This window comes from Phalacrocorax carbo, chromosome 1, assembly GCF_963921805.1.
Source record: "Phalacrocorax carbo chromosome 1, bPhaCar2.1, whole genome shotgun sequence".
In the NCBI taxonomy this organism is placed as follows: Eukaryota; Metazoa; Chordata; class Aves; order Suliformes; family Phalacrocoracidae; genus Phalacrocorax; species Phalacrocorax carbo.
The window spans coordinates 52,584,513-52,610,509 of record NC_087513.1 but is presented as its reverse complement, the minus strand read 5'-3'; the positions used below and the strand labels follow the sequence as shown (position 1 = coordinate 52,610,509).

Here is a 25,997-nt window from a genome sequence, read left to right as displayed (position 1 = left end):
ATTTTTGTCCTGGAATATGAAAAATATGGAGCAGCAAATCAGTTTTGCAAGTTTGAAAGATTACTAGGCTTCCATTCTGCTAAAAGAGGTAAGGAAATACACTTTATTTTATATTTCTAAAATATCAGTAAAAGTAAGATTTTTCACATGAGAACTGTAATTCTGGAAACCAGCTATTATAGTTAAGTCTGAGCATATTGAATGCAGAATTTAACAGAAGTTTTCACCCAGTAATATATATGACATTTCATTCCACTAATCACTATTTCAGCTGCTGCTAACACAGGGGAGAGAAAATTTAGAGATGTTGATTTATCCACTGTTGCATAATCAACAGTGGATAGCAAAAAATAGTTACAAATAATGCAACAGTCTGTGTTTTTATAAAATGGTATACAAAAATAGTAAAGCTGAATTAATTTCCACATAAATCCCAAGAAAGCAGTAACTTCTCAAGAAAAGCTAAAAAAAAATAGTCATTTTGCAGGAATAACTTTTCTTTACCTTAACTGTCTACCAAAACCAGACTGAGCATCTTAACTGAGCTATTAGCATATTTTCCCCTCTATTTTTATTCAGGAAGCCTCTGTTCCTCTCTAGGCTCAGACTTAAGAAAAGCGTTTTGCTTTTGAATAATTTTATAGTTGTGATAGGTTGCTCCAGTGGCATGGCCCTCTTGCTTTAATCACTATACTACACTCCAGATTGGTAAAGAGTAATTTTCTGTTCTGTAATTCCATTATTTTTTATTTGCTGAGATCTGTAGTGGTGTACATGTGCAAAAATGCAAGTTATTATGAAAAAAGAAAGAGAAAAAATTAGTTGAAAATTTGAAAGTGTTACAAATGTTATTAAGATTTTCTATTTGAGCTCAATACATTTATTCGAGATTGTCTTTTGTTAGCAGAGTTAAATATATTGTTAAAACTGATTTCATGTTATAATTGGCTTTAGTGATTTGGCCTCTAAAAGATGTCATTTATTTGATATGACACGGTGCTTTACTTGAGTAAATACCAGCTGGTATATCCATTATTTAAATGCTGCAAAAGGTTATACACATTATATTTATTTATCAACAACAAAATTGCCTGTATCAATGGTAAACAGAAGCAGCTTGATTTCATGCTCCAAATTGGAGAACAATTTCAAAATGCTGATTATCCCAGAGCTACCTGTTCTGACACCCTGAAAGCTCTTGCCTCGTTATCACCACCTGCCATTGCTATTATAGATTCGTAGCTGAAGATGAAAATTGTAACTAGTGAATCTTCCCATATTCTAATGAAATAATAACTATAAAAAGTATGAACTACTGAAGGAAAAAAAATAAGTAGGGTTTCTTTCTAGTATGTCCAGATTCAGCTGAGTACAACAAACCCAGTATCCATTTAGGAACAGGCTCGAGCTTACTAGTATTTTGCCGCATTCTGCCTGAAACAACACAAAAGCGACAGAATGGCTGAGAAAAACTTGTACAAAATAGAGCTCAAACCCCTTGGACTGCTGTAGGTGACACCGTATTGGATTCTAACGGTGTGGGTATATTTTAGCCTGTTGGACCAAAAGTCTTTCAAACTAAACTGCCCAGAAAGATGGATTACCAAAGAGTTATATTTTTCTGTGCTTATACTTGGAGTTTGCAGTTTGTTATGTACTCGTGTCCTTAGTATTGATACCAGTATCATTAAAAACTGGCATAAAACACGTGAATCAAGCTAAGTCATACAACCAGCAAAACTCATCTCTCTTTTCTTTCTAATTGTGGGGAGGACTTTATCATCTGGCACAATTTTGATAACAAAAATCTGAATTGACTTGGCTGCTTTGCTTTTGTCTCTTTCCAGGCAGTCAAATCCATTTTCTAAAAACTCCACCCTCCAATACACCCATTCGCCCCACCACAAATGAAGGGATGGAGAATTAGGTCACATCTTCATCTCCTGACAGATTTTTCTCGTTGAGGCCGTTTCTACATTCCTACTGCCGTGCGCACTGTGGAGTGCAGATGTAATGCTGGAACCATATTCATAAGAACTATGAGAGCTTCAGATTTAATTAACAGCTAATTAACAGCCCTTCTGGCCTTTGTAGTTAATACTATGCTGTATTCAAGAAATAATTTGGATAGATAATTATGAATGCTATTTGAAAAGAATGAGTTGAAGCATCTACAAGATTCTACCTTGACAAAAATGTGATTGCTGAAATTGTCACTGACTAATACGTATTTGGGAGGAACAGGCAGCATTTAAAATTTAAAAAGTGTATTCCCACTGTCCACAAAAACTCATCAGAAATGAGAATGAAATTTGTAAGATCTCCAAAGAAAAGAATATGAAGTGGAAGAGGTAAAAATGTAATTTCTTAGAAATCTTTTTTAATGGACGAAAATATGCAGCATCCAATGCCAGTTGCCAGGGACTGGGCTTTGCAGCACGCTGGGGGCGGTTGTCTCACTGCAACGCGTATTACAAGACTGGGGACTAAGTAGTCACTGTCATGCACAGTTCAGTGATATAGCAATTTTTATTTAATTTGAACAGCCTTGCAAAAGTTGTTATTTAGAAAACCAAATGTATTCTTTCATAGGATGGCCTTTCAGTCTGCTTTTCATTCACTCATGCCCATAAATCACCATTTTCTGTTTATAAGGTTACCCTAACATCCTTAATGTAACAGTATTTGAAGCAAAATATTTATGAAAATGAATGGTTTGCACACATAGTGGTAAATGTCTAAAGTACCTAGAGGGTGGTTAAAACACAGTATAATTGCATACAATACAAAGGTGTAAATCAGTCTTCTATTTTTGTTGCCTTTTAACAAAAGCCATAGGTTATTGTAGCTACAGAGTTGCTTGGGCTTGAGACGACCTCTAGGGGTCACCTGATACTTTCTCTTATAATGCACAGGGTTTATTTAATAATTTCTAAATCACCCCAAGAAATTAAAGACTTCTCGAGCAGTTTCTTACTTTAAGCTAGTGATGGCACACTCTGTTCTGTATATGAACTCTTATTTGTTCAGATATTATACAGTCTTTCCTAATGTGTAACCTAAATTTTCCCTTCTACATGTTAAATGAGTTCCTCAGTCGTCTTTGATTAATCCAAAATATGGCCTACTTTATGACATGCCTTTAATTATTTGTAGACAGTTCCTGTTATGTCATTTTCCTCCGGATGGCACTTGCTTAACTCTAAAATCCCAGATAGATCTTGTTTCCCAAACATCTCCGCTCAGCTGCAGTCTACCCAGCTTCCCTGGCCAGAGCTCATCCTTTTAAATACTGTGTCCCTAGACAATTCGCTGATCTTTAATCACTGTTGAGTTCTGCATAGCTATCTTACTCAGTATTTGGGTTGTGCTTTTCCAGAGTGAATGAAAAATAACATCTCAGCCTAAAGGGAACCCTACAAACAAGGAGGAGGAAAAGGCCAATTTGAGGGGAAAATTGAGCGATGTTAAGAAGGGCAGCGGCCGGGAGAGGCCTGAAATTCCCTCCCCTGGTTTGCTCATGTCAGTCAGGTGTAACCACAGAACAGGAAGAGACAATCTTGTTCTGATAAGCCCAGGAGGAGCGTGTATATTATCGCCTTTCTTGCATAGAAGTGTCCCTGAGATTGGAGGCACGTTCCTTAGATCATCCCCTTTCCCATAAATTATGTTATGGTATGACATATCTTAGTCAGTGTCTTAGTCCAGAGAAACAGCACATTGCTCTCTTTTGCAGCAGTGTGAAATATTAACATAGAATCAATTGATATTTGATCCTGGAGAGACAAGTAACAGTCATTGTACCTTTGCTTTGCATTTATTATGTAGCAATCCCTTCTGGCCCTCAAAGATACTAATTTTCTGCATCATTAATGTGGTTTTGTATTTTTATAATGTATGTTTTGTCTTCGATTACTTCCTAAAATTTGAACAGATTTTTTTCCTAAAAATGAAGAAAATGAAGATATTTCATCCAGTGAATATTCTATAACTTTAAAATTTCTTTTAACTCTGATTAATGGCAAGAAACTGAACTCACAAAATATTTAATGGAGAAGATATTCTGAAATTTTCAGTCAAAACAAAATAGTGGCATTGTAGTTTAAAAGCCTACTGCATTTGTTTTCAGGTGCAGTCTTCATAGACATACTTCACAACAGTCCGTAGTCTAGTGACTCCTCTGATTCACCATGGTTCTTGTTCAAAAGGGATCTCGTACTATAGTGGAACACAGACCTTAAGGTACTCTACCCTTCTGGGAAAACATAGAAATCTTAATTATAGATCCTGTGAGAAAGCCACTGATTTGGAAAGATAGTAGGTAAGAAAGTAAGTTTTTTTTACTTGGGGGGGAAAAAAAAAGTTATTCAAATGGAATATTTAATTTTGTTTTACTTACTCAAAAACACACCATTCAGGAAGAAATGCTTCAGCTAGATTTTCCAAATGAAAATTCAGTATTTTTAATGGAACATGTTAATTATGAAGAAACTACATCTATCAATAAATTAGGATATCCAAATAGGCTACCTAGTAATGATACTGTGTATCTTTTGATTCTCTTCTGACTTTTTTCTGATCAATCTACTTCATAATCCATCTATTGATCTGTTAATAATACATTAACAAATTTTACTCTGCAGATTCTTAAAAATAGACCGTTTGTATCTAGTATTTTCACAGTGCCAATATATTGTGGCCACCATTACAGTACAGTAATTATTTGCAGCATGGCCTTTGACACCATTACCAGTATTCAGTATTTAGATCTTTTTAAACACGCACATGCATCTTACAGTACCATTAAAAATACATTTGCAGCTGTATATTTAGTGGTCGTATACACTCTGCATGCATACACATGCAATTCTACAGTCAAGGAAGGCTTCCTTTCTCTTCAAAGCTGATCATCTCATGGTATTTTCGGACTAACTATACTCTCCAGATCAAAATTAATTTTTTTCCGCTAGCCTTCTATCTCTAACTCTCTGTGAAACATTTATTCCTTCCTCTGTGACTTACAAGTTTTAAAAATACTACATTAACAGGAAAAATAATAGAACAAAAGAACTTTTATTATTTCATGCTTTCTTTTTCTACATGAAGACAGCCAACCAGCCAAGCCAGGTGTCTCTTTACTCCTAAATTTCAATACTCTGTTATTGCTTCCCTTCTCCCAGTAAAACCATGCACACATTCACATGCATTCACTTCAGGGGTCCGTGTTTATTTATCCAATTATTAGAAAGCAAATACTCTGTTCTATAGTTCTGAGGTAATATTCCTGTTTATCCATTTCTAAGTCAGGATTAACAGCAGATTTTCACTCTATTTCATTGCTTTGCTTTCTGATCACGCATTAGATTATATCTATCCATTCATCTCTTTATTTTCTTTTCTAGTTAGTCAAAGGTAAAATAACCATTGTGGTCACAAGAATAAAATTGATCTATGTACTTTTCCTCAATTTCTTTTAAAGATTTCAAGAATCATTAACCTACTTGAAACCAGATTATACTTTATACTCATGTGGATATTCCATACGGAAGCATTAAAGAGGCTTCAAACTAGATTCTGTATGGTCTTTTAGAACCTACTTTTGTACCTTTTTTGCATCAATTTGGGTTGTAATGCCTTCTCACTCTTGGGGTCCTTTTAGTGAAATAAACAAAAACTAAAAGCCTCAAACTTGTACTGCCTCAGGAAATCCCTTGTGCTGTCTTCTGCTCTCAGAGAAACTGTCTTTACAAATATCATAGAATCATAGAATCATTAACATGGGAAAAGACCCTTAAGATCATCGAATCCAACCGTTAACCTATCACTGCCAAGTCCACCACTAAACCATGTCCTCAAGCACCACATCTACCCTTCTTTTAAATACTTCCAGGGATGGAGACTCCACCACCTCCCTGGGCAGCCTGTTCCGATGCCTGACAACCCTTTCGGTGAAGAAGTTTTTCCTAATATCCAACCTAACCTTCCCCTGGCGCAGCTTGAGGCCATTTCCTCTCGTCCTGTCACTTGTTACTAGGGAGAAGAGACCGACCCCCGCCTCGCTACAACCTCCTTTCAGGTAGTTGTAGAGAGCAATGAGGTCTCCCATCAGCCTCCTCTTCTCCAGACTAAACAACCCCAATTCCCTCAGCCGCTCCTGATAAGACTTGTTCTCTAAACACCACCACCACCAGTAATTGCGCAGCTCATTTCTTGACACCTTATTCAGTAAGGTGGTTTGTAGTTACTCCATTCCTTTGGTACTCACATACTACCTAGTTCTCAGCAAGCAAGAGCCAGATGTTGTGTAAGCCCGTATGAGCCAGACATCTCTATTTGCCCATTCAGGTGATATTAGATTTCTTCTCTGATTGATGTTTCATTTTTGTTATAGGCCCATGAGATTGTCCTGGGGGAAAAAAAAGCACATAATCTCTGTTTGCCAGTGAGAATTCCTTCCCAAACCCTAGCACACCGCAGCAGCAGCCGCTGCAGAAACTCCAGCGGTTTCACATCATAGCCCCAGTTATCTCCTTGGGTATGGGTCCCACAGTAACTGCATGTCCAGATAACGTTATTTGGACTTGCTATTTCCAAGGAGACTGTATAGCTCAAATTTATCAGCTTGTTTGGACTTGTGTCTAACACTGGACAATTTTCAGAATAAAAATCAAATTTAATTTTGAATTATTCTGAAACATAAGCACTTGAGATTCTAATTATGAGATTGGAATTAAAAGAAATGTATAAAGACAATGCTGGTTTTAGTATCATAGCTAGATTTCTTTCTAGTTCTTAACTTTTCTCCTCTAGGATATTTAAGCTATCAGAAGTGTTTCTCCTATACAGCAAGATCCCATCCTCTGAGTGCTGACCCAGAGCTGAAAATAAAGCCAACTTGCAGGACTGGCAGTGAATTCCCCATGAGACTTCCCTGCTTAAAACAGCATTCTGTTAGCTTTCTGCATTCAAAAGATGACAGCAGTCATCATCTCCTTTCCCTTCCTTTCTCATCCCCACTTTAAACTTAAGTCCCTGCTTCTTACCCAAGCCAACAAAGCTTCTTCATCTCTCTTCAGTGAGTGTATTCCCTTTGTCCTGATTTGTTACAGCACTGTTGGAAGTGTTAGTCTCTGTCAAGTTATATATCATAAGAATTATGTACATATATTTTACCAAGTGCAGAGTCTTCTTGCATTCTTAACTTTCTTTGTGGACCATGCATAGCACGTAATCCCCGTAACAGACTTCTGCGACTCTTGTTTGCAGCTCTCTCCCCCGTTTCCTTTCTCACCTGTATACTCTTCAGCCATCTATAGTCTTTTGGCATCTCATTTCAGCAAGTATAATTTACTAGTAAAAATTCCTAATATGTTTTTTGTTTATCTGTTGGATTCACTATATGATTTTTCTTGCTCAGTAAACATACCTAAACAATTATTTTACCTCAATATCTGAACATTGTTATGTTTATGTGTACTTATAATAACCTAGATATGGAGTCAATCTGCTCGGTCCCTATTGAGGAAATTAAAAATCAATGTATTTGGCTCTGAGAAAGGATTGTAAAAGCAGTCCTGTTAAATATTTTAAACCATTTTAGCTTGCTTTTTATTAAAGATCACTTTCCTACATGCAAACAAGAATTAATTTTATCTTGCTCTGACTTTTTAGATCCCTTGACAGAGGCTTAACCAATAAGGTCTGGATAGCAGCAAAGCAGTTCAAATGAGCAAATACTTCTCTCTGACAAAAAAGTCAAGTTATTATAACACAGGACTTCTAGCTCTGTTGAAAGAAAAAGAAAATAGCACAAACTTTTGGAGTATTTTAACAAACAGGATATAATATTTTTAAATTTTACTTAAAAAAAAGCTGCTTCAACCTAGTTCCGGAAATAAACTTTATTGCTAAAGAATAATAATTTTCTATGACTAAAAATTCCCAGTATGAAACTTTTTATTAACAATTAATTTTAAGTAGAAAACAAATTTCCTCCCTTTGTTACAACAGTTTGCATTTTCCCTGAAAATATGTGTAATGGTGTTTGGCAGTAGGAAAAATAACTGTTAGGGACTGTTTTGTTAAAAATCTAAGTCTATTTTGACTTGTTCATCAAAGAGCAGCGTGGTGATACTTACCCATGGTTTGAGCCTGGGGTGTAATTAACTCTATGGATGTGATAACTGGTTTCTTTATTTAAAATGGTCGTTTTTGCTATAGAATAAGGTGATCTTTTTCCAGAAATAATCCAACCCTCCAGTTTCTGAAACCTCATTTGTATAAGACATTTCCATTACTTTACATAGAGGTGACTGAGGTCTAGAGCCTGTGGGCATGAGTGTTTCTGCCTAAAAGTGGTTTCCAATATGAGGAATGCCCAGAAGTACCTGATTTTAAGGTACATACTAGATACAAAAACAAGCATAGGAAATGAGATCTAGTTCTAGCCAGGAATGGAAACTTCTTCATCTTACTACCCTACTGGTCAGATATTTTTTTGATTCAGACCAATATGATAATGGTAGTCTTTTCCCATGAGGCTAGTTAACAGCTAGCTCTATTTGTCTGAAATTGCTGAACACACCCTAGCTGAATCACTGCTGCTTAGCCCAAGCCACCGCCAGGTTAGTAGAATCACAGGGTGTCTACCATTCTCTGTCTTTCAGGACCTATAAGTTTCCCTGTAGCATCACATCAGCTAAGAGAACAAGGCCCACAAACCAGCTGCAAGGGATGAAGCTTGCAGGAAAGTATAACAGCACCCAGGTCATTCACAAGAAGAACAAACAATTTGACAGGATTGTCCCATTGCTGTAAAAGAGAAAGCAAGCTGCCTAATTCCTTACAAGGAGAATCATGGCCACCAGAGCAGCTCCTCAGAGAGATCTACAGACAGTCCATGAATGAAGTGTTGGATCAAGCTCTGATCACTTTTATCAGCACATCAGCACACTTTGCTGATAGGTTGAAGGAAAAAACACAGGAGATTTTTAAGAAAAGATTCTATTTCTGATCTAATCAGACCCACCCATACTATCACTGGCAGAGTTTGGCCTCAACATATACATCTAAGATTTTGTAGCTTTGAAAAATATTTGCTAAAACTCATTAAATGGATCCCTGTCCCTTCTCACTAGATCTCCACTACTAAAATAAGGTGTTAATCTGCCTTCAGGAAAAAAAACCATTCACCACACTTGTGGAAACACACTGTGGCCCACACAGCCCCCAAACCAGGACTGCAGCCTGTCAACGGTCCCCACTTCTCTCACCCCATTTCTGCCCAACCTGTAACACCCACAAGAACATTAACTGAAGAAACGGCCCGTTCATGGCTATGAGGGAGGCAAATTTTTTTCTCTTTATAGTGACAGATCTCTTTGACAGAACAGACTGTGAAATATCCTAATGTACATTCCTGCTGTGACAGAGGTGAATGGTCCGGCACTTCATTTATTTTTATCTTTACTTATCTGGTCCTGTCAGGATGCAGGGTAGCCAACCTTCTCTTCAATTCCAAAACAAGAGCAGGTTGAGAGCATCAGGTACCACTGTCTCGGCCGGTGACAGCATGCGGGTGCAGGTATGTCTCACTCACCACTGACACAGCCATGACACCTACTCAGCTACAGGCAGTCAGACGTTAGAGAAAGAGCTGCTGGCTGGAAAGGCATCCAGGAAAGATGAAGGTGAGAATGACTGAATGGGAGATGTACCTCGTGCTGAAATCATGCAGATCTTCTCTGTCAAAATAGTACAACAATCTGTGTTCATGTTTGCCTCCTCAGCGAGCGCCTGAATTTCTAAAAAAGCGCTTTCTTTCACCATCTTGCTAGAAACCTTTATCCTTTCCTAGGACTTGCTAGTTGTTACACACTTGCTTCCTTCACGCAGAGCTGCTATAGTCCGCAATGTGTTACAATCGATGCAAGTAATGAGGTTTATGGCAGGTATAGAAACCAGCTGGGCATCAACACACAGGGCTCATGCTGACACCCTTAACTTGTTCCTCCTCTGGCTTAGCAGTTCCATTAAAGTATTGTTCCTAACTCAGAAAGCTGTTAATGGATCACATCCCACCTCTGCTAAAGATCTGATTTCAATTTACAAATGCAGATCACAAAATCCGCAACAAAGTGAGTTGGAACCGTGCAGAAAGTCTTGTTAGCTGAAGGGATAGAGACGTGGAGATCCAAAGTACTGGAAAAGTTTAGACAAATCCATAACCAACATTAAACGTTTTAAGGCAATACTGCCAAACCGCCTGCTTTGAAGAACTGTTCATGTCAGAACAAAAGTGACACTGACAATTTAGGCGAAATGTTTTATAGTGCATTAACATGTTTTGAAAAGATGAAAAAAAAATGTTTTGAAACGGTCATTTTCATATTAACAGTCTAAATCTTCAGGATTCTTTTCAGGAAACATTGCAAAATGTTTATGTTTTCTCCTGATTCAGAGTGAAGCTAAACTTTTATATTCTGTTCAGTCCTTCTCCGTATGGGCTACATCAAATCTATATAAACACCAGACTGCATCTATAAGATTTTCTTGAAAAACTGGAGCTGTGGGAAGAAGCAGAGTATATTCAGTTCAAATCAAAATAACTTTCCAAACCTCATCCTAAGACGTGCTTTTGAATTAATGCTTAGGGTTCCCCGACATCAATTTGGCAGGACTAATTAACTAAAATCAGTTATGATATAGAAAACACTATCTCTGGGAGCCTGCGTAATTACTTCAACTCTTAAATAATCAACAGTTGCTCTTAGCGATTCACAGAAAAACTTACTCTGCTGCCTTTACTCACACGTGCGCCAGAGCGTTCGAAGTCAGCACTATATTGGGGTTGAGGTTGAGTCAAATCCAGCTGACCTGCGACACGTCGATGAGCTCGGTGGCTACGTGCACACCCCAGCGGTGCCTTTAGTAGCGAAAGGGTGTTACCAGCAATGTTGATAATGAAGTGAACCATTTATTAATATGATCGGTTAGTTCTTGAAAGATTTGCTTTCGAAAAAAGGCAGCTTAGCAGTAGTTTAAGACCTAATTAGAGCTCCAAGGGACATACACTCAAAAGATCCTCAAATAGGATTTATTTTGGTGCGCAAAGCCATCTACGCTTGAAGTTCTATATAAGCACATGCAGTAGGACATGCCAAACAAAAGAGCTAGTGAATTACGTTTCTACATTTAGTCAGTGTGAGGTCTCTGAGAAATTTAGACTATGGACTTGCACACGTGCTTGGAAAGTATGCCTTGCTGGTATACAGGGTCTGCAGCTTCTACATCTTGCAGAGGCTGAAAATCACTATGAATTACAGCTCTGTGAATTTGGCCGTGTAAAACCGTGCCCGGAGCGTGACACTCTTAATTTTTTCTCTCACATTTTTATTAAGCCTTTTATTCCACAGAAGACAGAAAAGCCGGTTCTCCTTGAAACTTGCTGGTTCCCAAGGCAAAAATGAGGGCCTGGGGCACCTCACCGGCTGGCGTCTTGGATGGGTCTGCAGGGAGCGGGCCGGAGAAATGCAGCCTGCATTAGAAACCGTACACTCCCCATCACTTTACCTGCCGTAAGAGAGTAAAATTTTTTGACTTGGTAAAATGTTTCTTCCAGCGTCCGCTGGCTGAGCTTGTCAGATAATGTGCTCAGCCATCAGGCGTATAACTTCCTCGGGGAAGCGGAGTAAGAGATAAGAGCCGCCATGGGGGACTGAAAGTGCAACTCTGTCCTCTGACATTTTGTAAAGTTAAATTACAGGGGCGTTATCTTTTGTATTTTATTTCCCTTGTTAGACAGCGCGGGTGCTGCTTAATGGGATGCAGTTACCGAAGTAAACAATCCCGTGGGATGCTTATTTGCTGGTATTAACGCAGGAACTCGAGCTCTGCTAAGATTTATTTAGGCGCCGGTGTTTAAAAAAAAAAAAGAAAACGACAAAAAAAGCGGTTTTGCCGAGGGAGCAGGGGAAGGTGCTGCCAGCCGGCGGCGGGGACCGCGCTCCGCGGCCGGCTCCCCCGGCCCCCGCCAGCCCCGGGGCAGCGGCGCCCCCCCGGGAGCGCCCCGCCGCGCCGCCGGCCCGCCTGCGCGGGTGGGCGCGGAGGAGAGGCAGGGCCCATAGCCATAGTAACGGCGGGGGCAGAGGGGAGGCGCCGCGGCAGCTCCCGCCCGCCGCAGCCCGCGCGGCGCCGGCACCGGCACCGGCACCGGCACCGCACCGAGCCGCGGTGAGCGCGCGCGCGCGCCCCCGCCCCGCTCCGCGCTTCCCCGCGCCCCGCCCCCCCCCCGGGCAGCGCGGCCCGGAGCAAGCGCGCGCGCCCCCGCGGACAGGCGGCGGGGGGGGGGGGGAGCGGGGGCGCGCGCGGCGGCGGCGGCTGGACGGGGAGGGCGGCGGGGGCTCCGGTGTGCGCGGCTCCGCGGCGCTCGCCCTGCCTGACTCACCGCGGGGCGCGGGGAAGATGCTCAGCGCGGAGGGGTAGCGGCTGCGGAGCAGACGTCGGGTCCCCCCCTCCCCGCCCCCGCCGGGCTCGGCAGCTCAGCCCGGCGCCGCCACCGCTCCTAGGTGAGACCGGGGGGCAGGGGAGGGGAGGGGAGGGCTGGGCGAGTCCCGGGCTCGCGCGGGGGGCCGGGCACGGGGCCACCGGGCGCCGCCCCCGCCCCGCCGTACAGCCCGGAGCGGGGGGCGGGGGACGGGGACCCGGCGCGGGCCCCCCCCTCCCGGGGAGGGGATGCGCCGGCAGCGGACCCCGGGGGACGGGCGGGAGAGAGGGAAGGAGCCGGCGGCGCCCGCCGCTGCCGGTTTCGCAGGATTATGTCGGCCGTTGCCTCGCCGGTGCCCCCTCCGCCGGCGCTGGGGCGGGCGGCGGCGGCGGCTCCCGCCCGGCGGCGCTGCGGGGCGCCGCGCTCCCGGGGCGGGCGGGGGGCGGCGGGGAGGCGGCGGCGGCAGCGGGGCGACCGGAGTTTCAGCCGCCTGACGGAGCCGGTGCTCTCCTCTGGTGAGTTTTCACCGGGCCGGTGTGGTAGCGGGAGGAAGGCGCCCCGGGCAGCCCCGCCTGCCCCGGTGTGCTCCCTCCCTGCGCGTCCGAGCGATGACGGAGCCCGGGGATGGGGGAGAAGGTGGGCACCCACCGGGCGTGCTGCGCCCGGGAGAGCGGGGCGCGGCGCGGGGAGCCTGCCGCTGTGCTTTCGGGGGGGCTGTGCCGGTATGCGCGTCGCAAACCTCAGCTTCCGGAGGTCGCTGAACTTGGCCGTGATGTGCCCTGGTCTAAAACTTGCCGAGCGAGGTCTCGGCTTCAAGGCACCGCTGTTTGTCCTTTCGGTTATTTAAAGAACGGTACTTGAGCGGAGTGCTACGGTTGTTTAAAAGGCGGGGGGGGGGGGAAGGGATGAAAAGCAGAAGAGTGTAGAGATCGGAATGATGGTTCATGCTTCGGTATCTCAGGACAGGCTCGGGTTTGAAAAATCCATCCTAACGAACAGTTGTTTTACCTTACGGCGAGAAGGCAGTGTTGGTATTGGGAGAGAGAAAAAAATGATACCGGAGAATTTCATTTGGAACTCAGTTTGCTGCACACGTGCAGTAGCGCTTTTCCTGAGGATTTTTAGCATGTGGACTGATGCATGCTGCCATGTGCCTTGCAAAATTCCTTCTGCTCGGCAATCGGTGGCAATGTATGCCCGCATGCACGAATTCAAGGTGTGCTCCACACCGTTCTCAACAGCAGCGGCGTTAATGAGGAAAGCTGCGGTGTCCGTTGTGGCGGGATTACTGGCATAAGGTATTGTAATGATTCCTTAAAGAACATTTTAACTTATTCCGTTAATGAGGTGCAAACTAGTGTTACAGTAGACCCCTGACATGACAGGTAGTAACTCCTGTTTTGAATATTCATTAAGAACCAATTTGTGTTATCTTCTGTTTATGCCAAAATAGAAAAATATAATAATCTGCTATAAAAAAACTTCAGTGGAAGGTTGTCGCGTGATAATGGGGATGTTTTTCCCTGAATAATTATGAATACAAATTGTAATCATTCATGTAAAGTTGATACTTGTTTGCCAGGTACGAAACCTTGATCCTACGGTGTGTAATGATCATAATGGGTTAAAACTCCATTCTGATGGCATCCTAAAAATTTCAGTGATACTCTGAAAAGAATGGAGAGTAAGTGATTTTGGCTGATGAATTTTAGTTTGGCGACGCTTTCTTGCTAAGAGGTCTGTTCTTTTTGGTATGCATATATAACTCATACAAGCTGTGGTAGTGCGGTCGCTCGCAGACCCTCCTAACCCTACGCACCTGAGAAGTTCCATTTCAAGAATCTGTGCAAATGGTGGACAGATGAGAATTGCAAGAACTCGCTGATGTATTCAGAGTAAGCGCTGCTTTCTGTAATATTGGTGAACTCCTTTATATTTTTTTCCCAGAGGAAAGAGATGTGATAGTCAGGAAAAGATAAATTTATCCAGTGAGAAGGCAAAATAAAATAGACATATTCATTCTGTTTAGAAGGCATTTAAATACAGTACCCCCAAATGAATACGAAAAGCTGAGGGCTTGATGCTTTTTCTCTTAGCATTTTTCTTTGGGGAGCTGGGGACGGGGCAGGGGGGAATTACACCTCTGACTAGAAGTGGGCACATGGAGTTAAAACAGGAGGGTAGAAAATGTGAAAATTAGCAACAGAGCTGTTAATGAAGCTGCTATGAAAGAAGGCTGCACTGAACTAAAACTGCAGCAGATCGGCTCTAGGTAAGAGTTTTGCTACTGAGGAACTTGAGGAAGGAGCTATGACCCAGGTCAGTCGTGATTTGGCTTACATTCCAAAAGCAAGGCATTTTAATGTTGGAGGAATCAGAATTCCATGCTGGAAATGCTTGATTTAATTTATTTCCAGCAATGAGGAGGATGCAGGTTTTGCTTTGTTTTAACGTTGAACAACTGGCGTTTTGGTAAGGATCTTTGTATGTATTTGTTAAACGTTAGTGATAAGTATAAGGAATAATATTCCTCAGAAATAGTAAACTTCCACCTTGCTTTGAGCAGACTGAGAAACTGCCAAGCCTTGGACTTACGTTCTCTTGGCTCTTGGTCCTGAGAGAGCTGCTCTGCATGCAGACTGGAAGCTAAAGCAGAGATGAGAGTGAATGGTATCATTCTGGGTCCAGTCTTACACATTTGCCGAATACCAATCATGACTATGTTACATTTATAAGACTGGACTTTTTTCCTGATGATCCTGTTATCACAATGCTTTGCTTACTAAATGTTGACAATTTATATTAGTCTTCCAAATCAACCATCACTGTGATGATCTGGACAGTTTTTACTCTGAGAGATATGACTTGGGATTGTTTTCACATTTGGGAACATGTTGGTTTATACCAGTTCACATTTGCAATGTTGTCGTCACAGTTATATGAGCTACAAGCTTATTTTTAAGAAATCACAGTCAAATTCTGGAGAAAACACCTTCAGAAAACTGTACCAGCCTGGCACTCTTCACAGTCCAATGTAATTTTTCCCTTTGTGTAGGCAATAACAGAGGGCTGCTTGTACTTGATCTTTTAGTCCATGTGCCAGCTATGCCAGCTTGTCTACAAGACAGTAGTCTTGTTTCCAAGTATCAAAGGGTTATGCTTTAGATAAACCTGGCTTTGACAAGGTAATCAAGCTAGGGAAAGCATTTCGTTGTCATAGTTTGCTGTCTCTATCTGTAGTCTTTCTGTATTTTTTGCCTTTGAGGGGAAAAGCTTTGAAATGTGGTAATTTCGGTAGAATGTTTGAGCGTGTTATATTGAGTATTTTGAGCACTGAGATTCAAAGATGCAGGTCTTCACATACCTTATTCTCAACAGTTTAGCTCTATACGCTGTCAGTCTGCTCCCTTGTTTGAATTGCTCTCAGAGATAGTCTTGGTTTATGGATTACGTGCAAAGATAGTGGGGCGTTGTTGGGAGAATTTCAGTGGTCATATTGCTTTTGATGTGGAGTTATATACTGCTGGGTGGTCTGGGAGAAGAAGAGGAGATATCTGATTATGGGTTTTTTTTTTACTGCCTTTCTGTTTACGTGCTCTGGAGCAATAGTTTTTCGAACTGTCCTTCAGACATCTGGGAAATATTTCTTCCTCTCTCCCAAGATTCCTTATTTAAAAAAAAAAAACCTCAAATTTGGGCTGGATTCACTTTCACAAGCTTGAGCATAGTGTTAAAGAAAGAAAAGGAACTCGTTGACATTGTCACCCCCTGATGAATTTCTCTGAAGTATCCTGCAACATTGCAAATGGCATTTGTCCCAACTTCATGTTAGCTGCAGATAGCAACCATTATGTCCAGCATAAGGGAGTGATGATACTGGCGTTGAACAAACATTAACCAAAGGAAGATCATCAGAGAGAGAGCCTTTCTTCCTTGGTAAAGAACAGTGATTTTGGGCTGAGAAGTGCTGGCAAACGGCCTGGTGACTCTCTCTGTCCTTGGACCACAGAGTGGGACAGGTTCTTATTGTTATGGAAATATTCAAGCACAAAGGAGAAAATCCAGGACCATCTCTAGTCTTCCTCCATTCCTTACTTTCTGCCTTCAGCCTTCTACTAGTGGGATATTTCTAACTCAGTTGACTGAGGAGCATCATGGATAGTTTTTGCAATGCCTTTCTTAAAGACAGATGATGTTTACATAGTCTTTGCTTGGCCCATTCCTGTGGGGTTGGATAGTATCTTTGTGATACCTCTAGAGAAATCACAAGAGCATACGTGTAGGCTGCTGTGTTATCAGTGTAATGATGATACCCAGCATTTGTCTCTTTTTTGTTAGAACTCAAATCCCAATTTATCTGTGCACTGAGGGCTGAGAGTGGGTTCAAGTCAAATGGCTGAAACACAGCTTGATCAGGAGAAGAGGTGATGAGCCAGGACAGCATATCTGAGGATCTTCTAAAGTCTCTGGCTGTTCTATCACTTGGAGGCACTTGCTAAACATTATAAGGTGGTCTTCAACACTGGGACATATGTGCTCTGTGGATAGTTAAGATTTGTACTTTTTTTCCAAAGTAGATATGAATATCTCGACTTGTTTCCAAGAATTCCATGATCCCTCACTAAACTACCAAAAAGGGCAGTTTTCCTTTGGGAAAACCAATTAGAAATTCCAGCTGGTCCAGAACTAAGTAATTGTAACTATCCTGTTTCTTCTAAATGTACCACACACACTATATGCTTGTTAGAAGTGCCAGAAATAAGTGTCTGGTGGGGACAAAAGGCCTTAGGAAACTTGAGATGGAAGTTCTTTCTCCCAGGCCTTTGCCTTTGGAGTTTCCTCTTTCTTGAAATGTGAAACTGGGACATGTTAAGGAAAGACATATCTCTCTGTTGCTGTTTTTCCAGCTTTTTGATGTAGGAAGTCCAAGGTGATTTGTGTGAGGTTTGTTAAATGTAATTGGTTTGCTCTTCATTCTGTCCCTGGTTCCTGCAGTCAGCAAACATCCGAAGAGGTTTTTCTGTTGCTTGGAATATTTTAAGTTCTGATGCTGTAAAAAGGGTACATTTAATCGGAGCTGCAGTAAGAGCAAATGAAGTCAGCAGGGATTTTGCCTGTTTGACAGCAGATTTTAGCCCATTGTTTAATTTCTGAAGTACTTTTTTCCAGAAAGTCCTTCTCTACCGTGGGGAATAAACATTTAGTTTTTCAGTACATTTAAACGTGGTGAAACATGAAGGTGATGAACACTTGTTTTGCTTGTCTGACTGTGGATGATCATCTAAACTCTTCATTTGGTTGACTGGTCCTCCAGACTGCAGTGTGGAGTCAGACCTTCAACGCTTCTCGGTATTTGCGTGTATGCCGTCCTGGCTGGTTCTGTACACTTTGAAGTAAAGCTTTTGCAAAGATGCCAGTGAGAATACATGTCTTCCTTACTGAGGGCATACTGAAGATAATTTCTCTCCTCTTCGTGTGTCTGTTCAGTGAAGAGCACTATTACACATAGTATCTTTTTATTTCTAAGTATTGTGAATGACGGTAAATGCCACTGGTAAATTGGTAAGTCACAAAAATGGTTGGATATAATTACTCCTAATATAGGAAAATGCAAAGTCAGTTCCAGTGTTCATCAAGATTTATTATATAATACTAGAATGCGTGTGTATACATGTATAATAGGAATAATTATAAAAGTTTTACTGCTGTAGTGCATGACCATCTGACTGTTTTTAGGCTTCATCTTGCCCCGTTGAAATTGATATTAAAGATCTCATCATTTTAAATAGATTCATAAAAAGTGCTTGTAGAAGTAATCTAGCAACTTCTTACTTTTTTTAAAGTCTTAGATAATGACACTTATTGCATAAATAAATATGCTGGGTAAAAGTTTGCAAATAGTTAAAATATTTAAAATTTAAGATAACTGAAAACTGTCTAATTATCTCCTTCAGGATCCCATACTCAAAGAGCTATTATACCATTGTCATGCTTTGTTAATGCTTTTATTTTCCAGGTATGTTTTCAGAGGTAATTCTAAAATCTAGGAAAAGTGTTACTTTGTTAATATTGCAGTCACCTAGAAAGCTCATTATTAATAAGTACCCAATTGGTTTGTGAAACACCTACATTGTTGCTATATGATAAAAATACATAGAACTTCAACATTCTGTACTAATATTTATAAACCACCAGAGAGGTAAGTGGATATTGGAGTGAATTGTCACACAGAAAAATACTTTAGCAAAACCAAAGGGAAGTATTGTATGACTCATTTGTATTTTAACTGAAGCCATTACAAAACTGAATGCAAGTTATTATTATTCTTTAAAATCTGAATGTGGTGGTATTCCTGCTCTTAGCATTAGCAAGAAAGAATTCAAGGATTTTCACAGGCCTTTGTAAGGACTTCTCGATCCTAATCCATGTTAGGCCCAGCTCAGGTACCTCAGAAGCAAAGGTTGGCTCTGCAGAAGGCACGTTATACAAAGACTTCGAAACTTCATCTTCATCTAAAAACTCACAGTTAAAATACTAAGCTGAACAGGTGCTGACAAGTTTGAAAATCTGTTGCACTAACCTTTCCTAGGTTTTTCCCAACTACCTATTAATTTAATTGACTGTCCGTGTCAGTTTTAAGTACTTGTGCAAAATGGCCATAAATCTTTTATATGGTCTGAATACTGCAAAGTTGCATTTCTTTAAGCACAGAAGCATGGGAAGAGTACTCAATATTATGACTATCATTTTCTAGTTGGATTCTATTGATTCTAATCTTTGTTGTTTGTATTTTTATGACTCGTTTGAGAGATTAACAGGCCCTTTGCTTTACCACAGAATACTGATTTTGGGGTTATCATGTGGTGCCGTGACTCTAGTGTTTCCAAACCACTGTCTGCACCCAACCATCTCCACACACCACCAAACAGCTTCATACTTGTCCTTTAAATACTTTGTGGATGTATACAGTACAGTAATGACGAGTATTTATTTAGTGCTGTCTGCATCATGTTAACTTCATAAGCGTCCACCATCCAGCGCAAGATAATATTTGGGGTTGATGTGGATGAAATACGCCCCTTCCACCACCTCTAGCGCTTGGCTGTGCCCATCCCTGCTCCTCTCCAAGGCTTGCTGTCACCATTTTTGTTCTTCACAGAGCTGCCTGGGACTAAGCAGTGAGGATACGCACAAGGAAGCGTAGGGCAGGAGGGGAAAGCATCACGTACCCTGAGGGGTTGCACTCAGATTTTGAACAAGGTTCTCAGCTGGTGTAAATTGTCATAGCACCATTTATTTTATTGACTGCACAGGCTGAAGATCATGTCCCAAGGACTTTGTCAGGAGTAATGTTCCTGGATACTAGGAAGAAGGACAAACAATAGAAGTAAGTTCAGTTATAACTGCAGTGCAGCAGTATTTGGGCAGCTCCTTACATACCTTTCAGAAGGTAGTAAGCATCCCCCTATTGCTATCACTAGATGAGAGCCCTAACATGGATAGAAGCCCCATGGAGTCTTTCAATGTGGTTTTATTTACTTCTTGATTCATTCGCATTGACCAAATAATGGCTAAAACTTCAGAGAGAATAAAATGTTGAACAGGAAAGCTCGAGACCAATATTTTTGCATCTTTGTGGCCTAAAAGCTGGGCTCTAAAATTTATAATTCAATATGTGGTTTTCAAAGGAAAAGGTGCGTTAGTATAGTTGATATTCTCTGTAAATGCCCAGTTGTGGAAATAGGAATCTAATGTTAGGCAGTTCTGATTTGGAAAGCTTGGCTGTAGAGTGTTAAGTTTCCCTTTGAAGTATATTTCATGTAATATGCCATGTTCTTCTATATTTATACAAGCAAGTGACCTTCCTTGGTCACTAGGTCAAAAGTTTTGTTGATATTTAAGGATAGTACTGCAGGACTATACTTCTGTAATAAGAGTATCGGTAACGTTCATTAAAAATAAATGCAAAGCAAATGCAAAACATAAGCTAAAGAGCAAGTCATATCCCCCAAAATAGCAATCTTTCCTGTTTAAATAGTTGAGTGCATTGAGATTATATTTTCTTTGTTATTATGCATACTGAAGACCACTCCAGTCAACAGAAAGTTGAGAAGCTTTTTTATTTGTGAACAGTTTCCTAATTACTTTCACAAGTAGAGAAAAGCTACAATTTCTGCTGCCTTTTGGTGTGGTGCAGCACATGCGTGGTACCTGATGACTTGGTAATGCCCTGTAGCAGTCAGACCATGCCAGCTGAGGACAGTAGCTTGGTCAGACTGGGAAGTGATTCCCCAGCTTGCTGCTCTTTGGTGTCCGGGGTTGGTAATCTATGCTGAGACTTCTGCAAGAGAAGAATCCCTTTTTATCTGGAGACCATAGCATGGAATTTAATTCTAAAAATGTCTTTCTTGCCTTGCGGTATAAGAACTTAAACTTTGCCTAAGAAAATCTCTTTTGCAAAAGCAGTTTAGAACAGAAGTACTGTAAAAGAAACAATCTTAATTACAAGTAGGGAATATATACAAAACAGCAGTCGTCTTCCCGTGTTGTTTCTACATTGACATGCACCCTATTTTGAGTTAAGTAATAGGATTGTTTTTTGACCTTCATAATCTCATTATACCACTGGAGGTACAAATGCTCGTGTAAAATAAAATTTCTTCTTTTCTAACCAATCTTCACTTTTAGTTATCTGTATGTGATGATGATTTTATACTTTAATGCAAAACTGTTGATTCATGGAAGTAATCCTGTGTTCATGTATTACGCAGAAGCTATATCTGGTATTGTTGCTATTGCTAGGGGCTGATGTGTTTCATTTTTATAAATCTTATTTTTAGAATATCTTATTTCAGCCACCACGACCTGTTCTGGTTAAAACCCTGTTATGTTGATCCTGATACAGTGATGGCGTAACTAAGAGGGTGAGGGGAACGGTTAAAAGCTAGTAACATCCCTGAATTATTACTTAAATTTATTAGGAATGTAGGAAATCCTTACAAGTCAGGTGCTCCTAAAAAGGTGGTAATAGCAAGAAAACAGTCGATTCAAACATGTAAATTAAGTGGAATTTAGCACTTCTGGTTTATCTTATATTTTTCTGCCACTCACCTCTCCCCTGGTTCTTTACTCTGAAGTTTATACTTTTATATTATGCATCTTTTACTTCATTATTCACATCAACCATTTTCAAAAACCAAATCCTAACCTTTTGCCCTGGTGCCTTTATGCTTCTCCCTGGGCAAAGGAGAGGTGGGGCTGCCTCACTGGAGTGCGCGTGGAGAATCCCCGTGACTGATGGTCTCCAAGGTGGATCTCACGATCCAGCTTCCCGTTGTTCCTCCTGTTCCTGCTCTCCCACTTCAGCACAGGGCTCCACTGAAGAAGATGAGACAATGGTCTGGATCTCCTGCCTGTTGGGAGGGAGCGGGTGATTGAAGCTTAGCTCAGCCTTGAGGTATCTCACATCCTACAGGTTCAAGCTGAGGATTAGGGGATTTTAAGTATAACTTCAAGTCACTCTGTGTCACACATTTTGAGGTGAGCAGAGGGTCTAGTCCAGCAGTATGAAAACTGACATAACTGAGTTCAGTCTAAAGGTTTTCATGTTGCTGCGTTCACGTGTAAAGCAGTCTGAGTTTGGTTCAAACTTTAGTGGGGGTGGGGGTGTGTGTGTGATCAAGTTTGAAGGTATTTACATAACTACTGAATTATCAGAGGTATTAAGAGAGCTGTCATGCGTTATTATGCTATAAAACCTGATACCTTTTGTAGACTGTGACACATGGAGTGTTTTTGTTTATACTTTTGGCATGTTACAGAAGATTGTGTGATGCATTCAGAAATTACATTGACACTATAGCAATTGCTGTCTCCCTTTTCTACACGGCGGTTCCTCAAAAAAGAAGAATGTCAGTCATGGTTTTCTGTAATCTCAAAAGGGATAAAAGTTGAGGTAGTTAATCATAAATGAAAAATTTTGATACAGTTTTTTCTATTTCTTGAAGCTGTGACAAAGTGGACTCCCTCCTAACTTTAGAGTATGTTTTCAGGCTGTGAAACTTCAAAGTTAGGGACAGTAAAGTTGTTAAATTGTGGATAGGAATAGTTGAAAACAGGCAATTTTAATGTTTTCAGTTTGTATTCTGGAAAAGATAGTGATGGCAGAAGGGAATAGAAACTTCAGGTCTGCAGGAGAGACTCTAGGTACTGTAGTAATTGGACTAAGTTTAAGTGATTAAAGTTTTTATTTATAATCTGGTATCTTCTTCCACAGACAAGAATCCAGTAGGCACATTCTAATTTAAATTTTGGTAGGGCTGCTTTGAAACATCATATTGCCTGTTAATGGTGGTGTGGGGTTGTTTAATTTCTTGGGAAACAAGACTTACTGAGCTATATTTGTGCGGATTCTGCAAAGACATGATTTTCTACCATACTTCAGGTGTGGGCTGGGGAGCTTGTCCTGTAATCCAAGAATTCTGAATGGATTTAGTCCACCCTCCCTAATGTATCTGGGAGATATTTTTATACCTATGTATGCTTATCTTGGGTGTGTAAGATACTTCTGCATAACCCAGAGTATGCATGTTAGCACAAAGGGCATGTCCTGACATCAACTTGAAAATGCGATATTCCTATTATTTAGCTGAACGTTCAAAAATTTCTGGGACTGGTGTGTATTGTATTGTGTGCGTGACCATAGCATTGCAGTGCTTGGTCAATGTGAACATTCTGGTAGATGCCACTTAGTAGAAAACTCTTGCCCAAATGGCACAACGTGTGAGTGGCTGAAGGCAGGTAACAAACGTGGCCCATCTCTAGTTCTGTGTTGCCACAAAAGACATGCAAAGTCGTATTTGGTTTTTTCAGCAGTAGGGAGTGAGAGAGCAGGTATGCTCACCTAAAGCAAGTACTCCTGTATGAAATCACTCCAGTTGCTCTTACTCCCAGCTTTCTATAGAAGATTAGAAAAGATGATGCTACTCTGCTACAAATAGCCCCCATATCAGTCCGCGAGTTTTGATTTTCTTATAGCAGTGATTCAAATACTTCTGCTCACTGTAGTGAATCACCCGTCTGAGGCAAGGATGTTTTCTACCTACCAAACCAAGGCTCTGTCAGTGATAGGGTTGATTGCTCCTCCAAAGTTTAACAAATCCCACTGGAAAGCACGAATACTTTTACCGGGAGCGCTTGGTCCATGGTGAAAGTGGAAATGGTTTTCTGGATGAAGTAGACAAGAAATTGAGTGATGCTTGTTTCAAACACTTTTATCCTAAACTACTGACCTCTTTTTAAGTAGTCCTGAATTTCTGTCAGCTCAGTAAGAGCCCAGGACTTTCATCTGTCTGTTTAGGATAATACTATGTGTGTGATTATTCTACAGTTAAGAAGTTTTTGAGGGATTTATTCCCTGTGTTTGCTCTGCTGCCTGAACCATACCTATCCTAGGAGTTGATTGCAGTATTTATCAAAGCTATGGAGCCCCCATTTGAGCCATCTGTAGGTAGTGGTTGTGCCATCTGTCACTGAAGACTGCGTTCCAGAGGGAGAGACAATATGCACAGACTTCGTCATGCAAAGCCTGTAGGGTATGGTTTCTGATGTTTGCTTTATCCTTGTAAGATGTATAGGTTGTAGTGTTTCACTGGCTTCTAAAATTTTTATTGCAAGAGGCTTCTGAATGCCATGGTAGCCGATACACCATCCTTGCCCATCTGTATGCATTATGCGTCTTACTGAACTCCACACGTTCCTCTGGGAGGTGAACTATGGAACCTAGTTGTTAAAGGCTGCAAGAATGTTAAAAAAATGGGCAAAAGATTTCAAACTAGCACATAGCGCTCAGAGATAATGGAAAGAGCCACACAAAATGAGGTGCCTTTGGGTGCCAGCATATCATTTTCTGAATATTTTTGCTATGAATTATCAAGGATTACAGCAGCAGCAGATGTTCGAGGCAGCATGATATAGATTGTGTATACTTTTGTGTTATGATTAACTGAGCCAATATCCTTGTATACTGGGAGATAGGTGACTTCAAAAAGTTTCAAGAGAACATTAACAGCATGTTTCAGGAGTACTTTCACTACAGGTGTTGCTACTGGGAGCAGCATTCCAAATTTTTGCATGGTGTTTAGTGATCATCTAATTTGTGATTAGCAGTAGCAGTTTGTGATTAGCCACTAAATCTGAAGTGATATTTGCCTTGTACTCAGATGTATTTCACGTTGGATCCGGAGACAGTGTGATGACCTAGGCAATAGTGAATGTGAGAACAGTTACCTACTAATGAACTGTGGGCCTTCAGGACAGCAATTTTCATGACTCCACGTTCTCTCTATTGTACAAGCTTATTGGCAGTCCTTGTCACAGCAAAGGGTATGTCTTCATACTGTGCGGTCATGGGGCCGTGAATCCTTCTGCTGCCTTTTTCAACTCGGGGTAGAGCGTGGACCAGACACACGCTGGTAACCGGAGGGTTCAGAGGCTGCTGCCGAATTAGTGTGTTGCCCAGGGCAGTAGCTCCTCTGTGCACGTAGGACTCCTAAACAACCCTTGTTCATTTTTGACCCGCACAGCTTGGCAATCTGTCAGAAACAGACACGAAATATAAAGCAACGAAGTGGTGGGTTCTGTAGTACATATGGGGTATTTTATGCAACACAAGGAATAATTCGTACAAATGACAGAACCCTAAAGAGAGACGTCGCATCAGTAAGAGGTGATACTGTGCATTGCTATGTTAAACAGGAAAAGAACTGATGTAGCATAAGCAAACAGACTTTTAAAAAGCCCTGTGATAGCTATTCCTATTCTAATACAGATCAGACGTACCATTGAGAGCCTGTCATGACTTATATATGTCATGTCTGTGTACTTATATATGCATTAATAAAATATTCCAAGAAATGCATAGCAAGAACATTATATTGTCAGTAAGAGGTAATGCATGTTTAATCTAGACCTAGCTTCTGAAGATACTCATGAAACGTGGAGGATCAAACATTTTATTTAAATATTGAATTGCAGGGCATTTGAGTGGATTATTCTTTGTTCTTTATGGATGTTCTCTCAACATGAAACCAAGGGGATATATAAATATATATATTTCCTTTTTTTTCTTTTTTTTTTTTTTTACTGTAGCAGGGACTTGCTCAGTTGCTAGGTAACAAGGTATTGCTTTATTTGCGGGAGCAGTAGCTGAGTTGATAGTAGAGGCAATGATTTATACGAAATGTATTAATATATACTGTAGCAGTAATAATGATTATAGAAAATGCTTATTTTTATGTGCTCTGTGCCACAGAAAAAAAATAATCAGTTCATTAGAATATTTCCTTCTGCTGTTTGTAGAAAAACTGCTTAATTCCTGAGAATGTCCAGTTATATAGTGAAGCAGAAGAATCTGTATTGTTTATTTAGTGACTTAAAATGAGTTATTTCAAAAACAAAACAAGTGGTAACACAAAAAGGGGATTATAAGGAGCAGTTATTTCTCTAAATTGTC

At 40.9% G+C, this 25,997-nt stretch overlaps 1 protein-coding gene across 9 annotated transcripts in view; it reads left to right on the top strand.

The window, feature by feature from the left end:
* ANKS1B (ankyrin repeat and sterile alpha motif domain containing 1B) overlaps positions 1-25,997 on the top strand; it is a 444,006-nt gene that overhangs the window by 340,635 nt on the left and 77,374 nt on the right. Inside the window, exon 1 of one of the 9 annotated variants that reach the window (XM_064451605.1) lies at positions 12,207-12,231. The exons of the other annotated variants lie outside the window; for them this stretch is intronic. The gene's annotated coding sequence lies outside the window, so the exon portion shown is untranslated. Of the gene's footprint in view, positions 1-12,206; positions 12,232-25,997 lie in introns of those variants that run through there. 9 annotated transcript variants of the gene reach the window in all.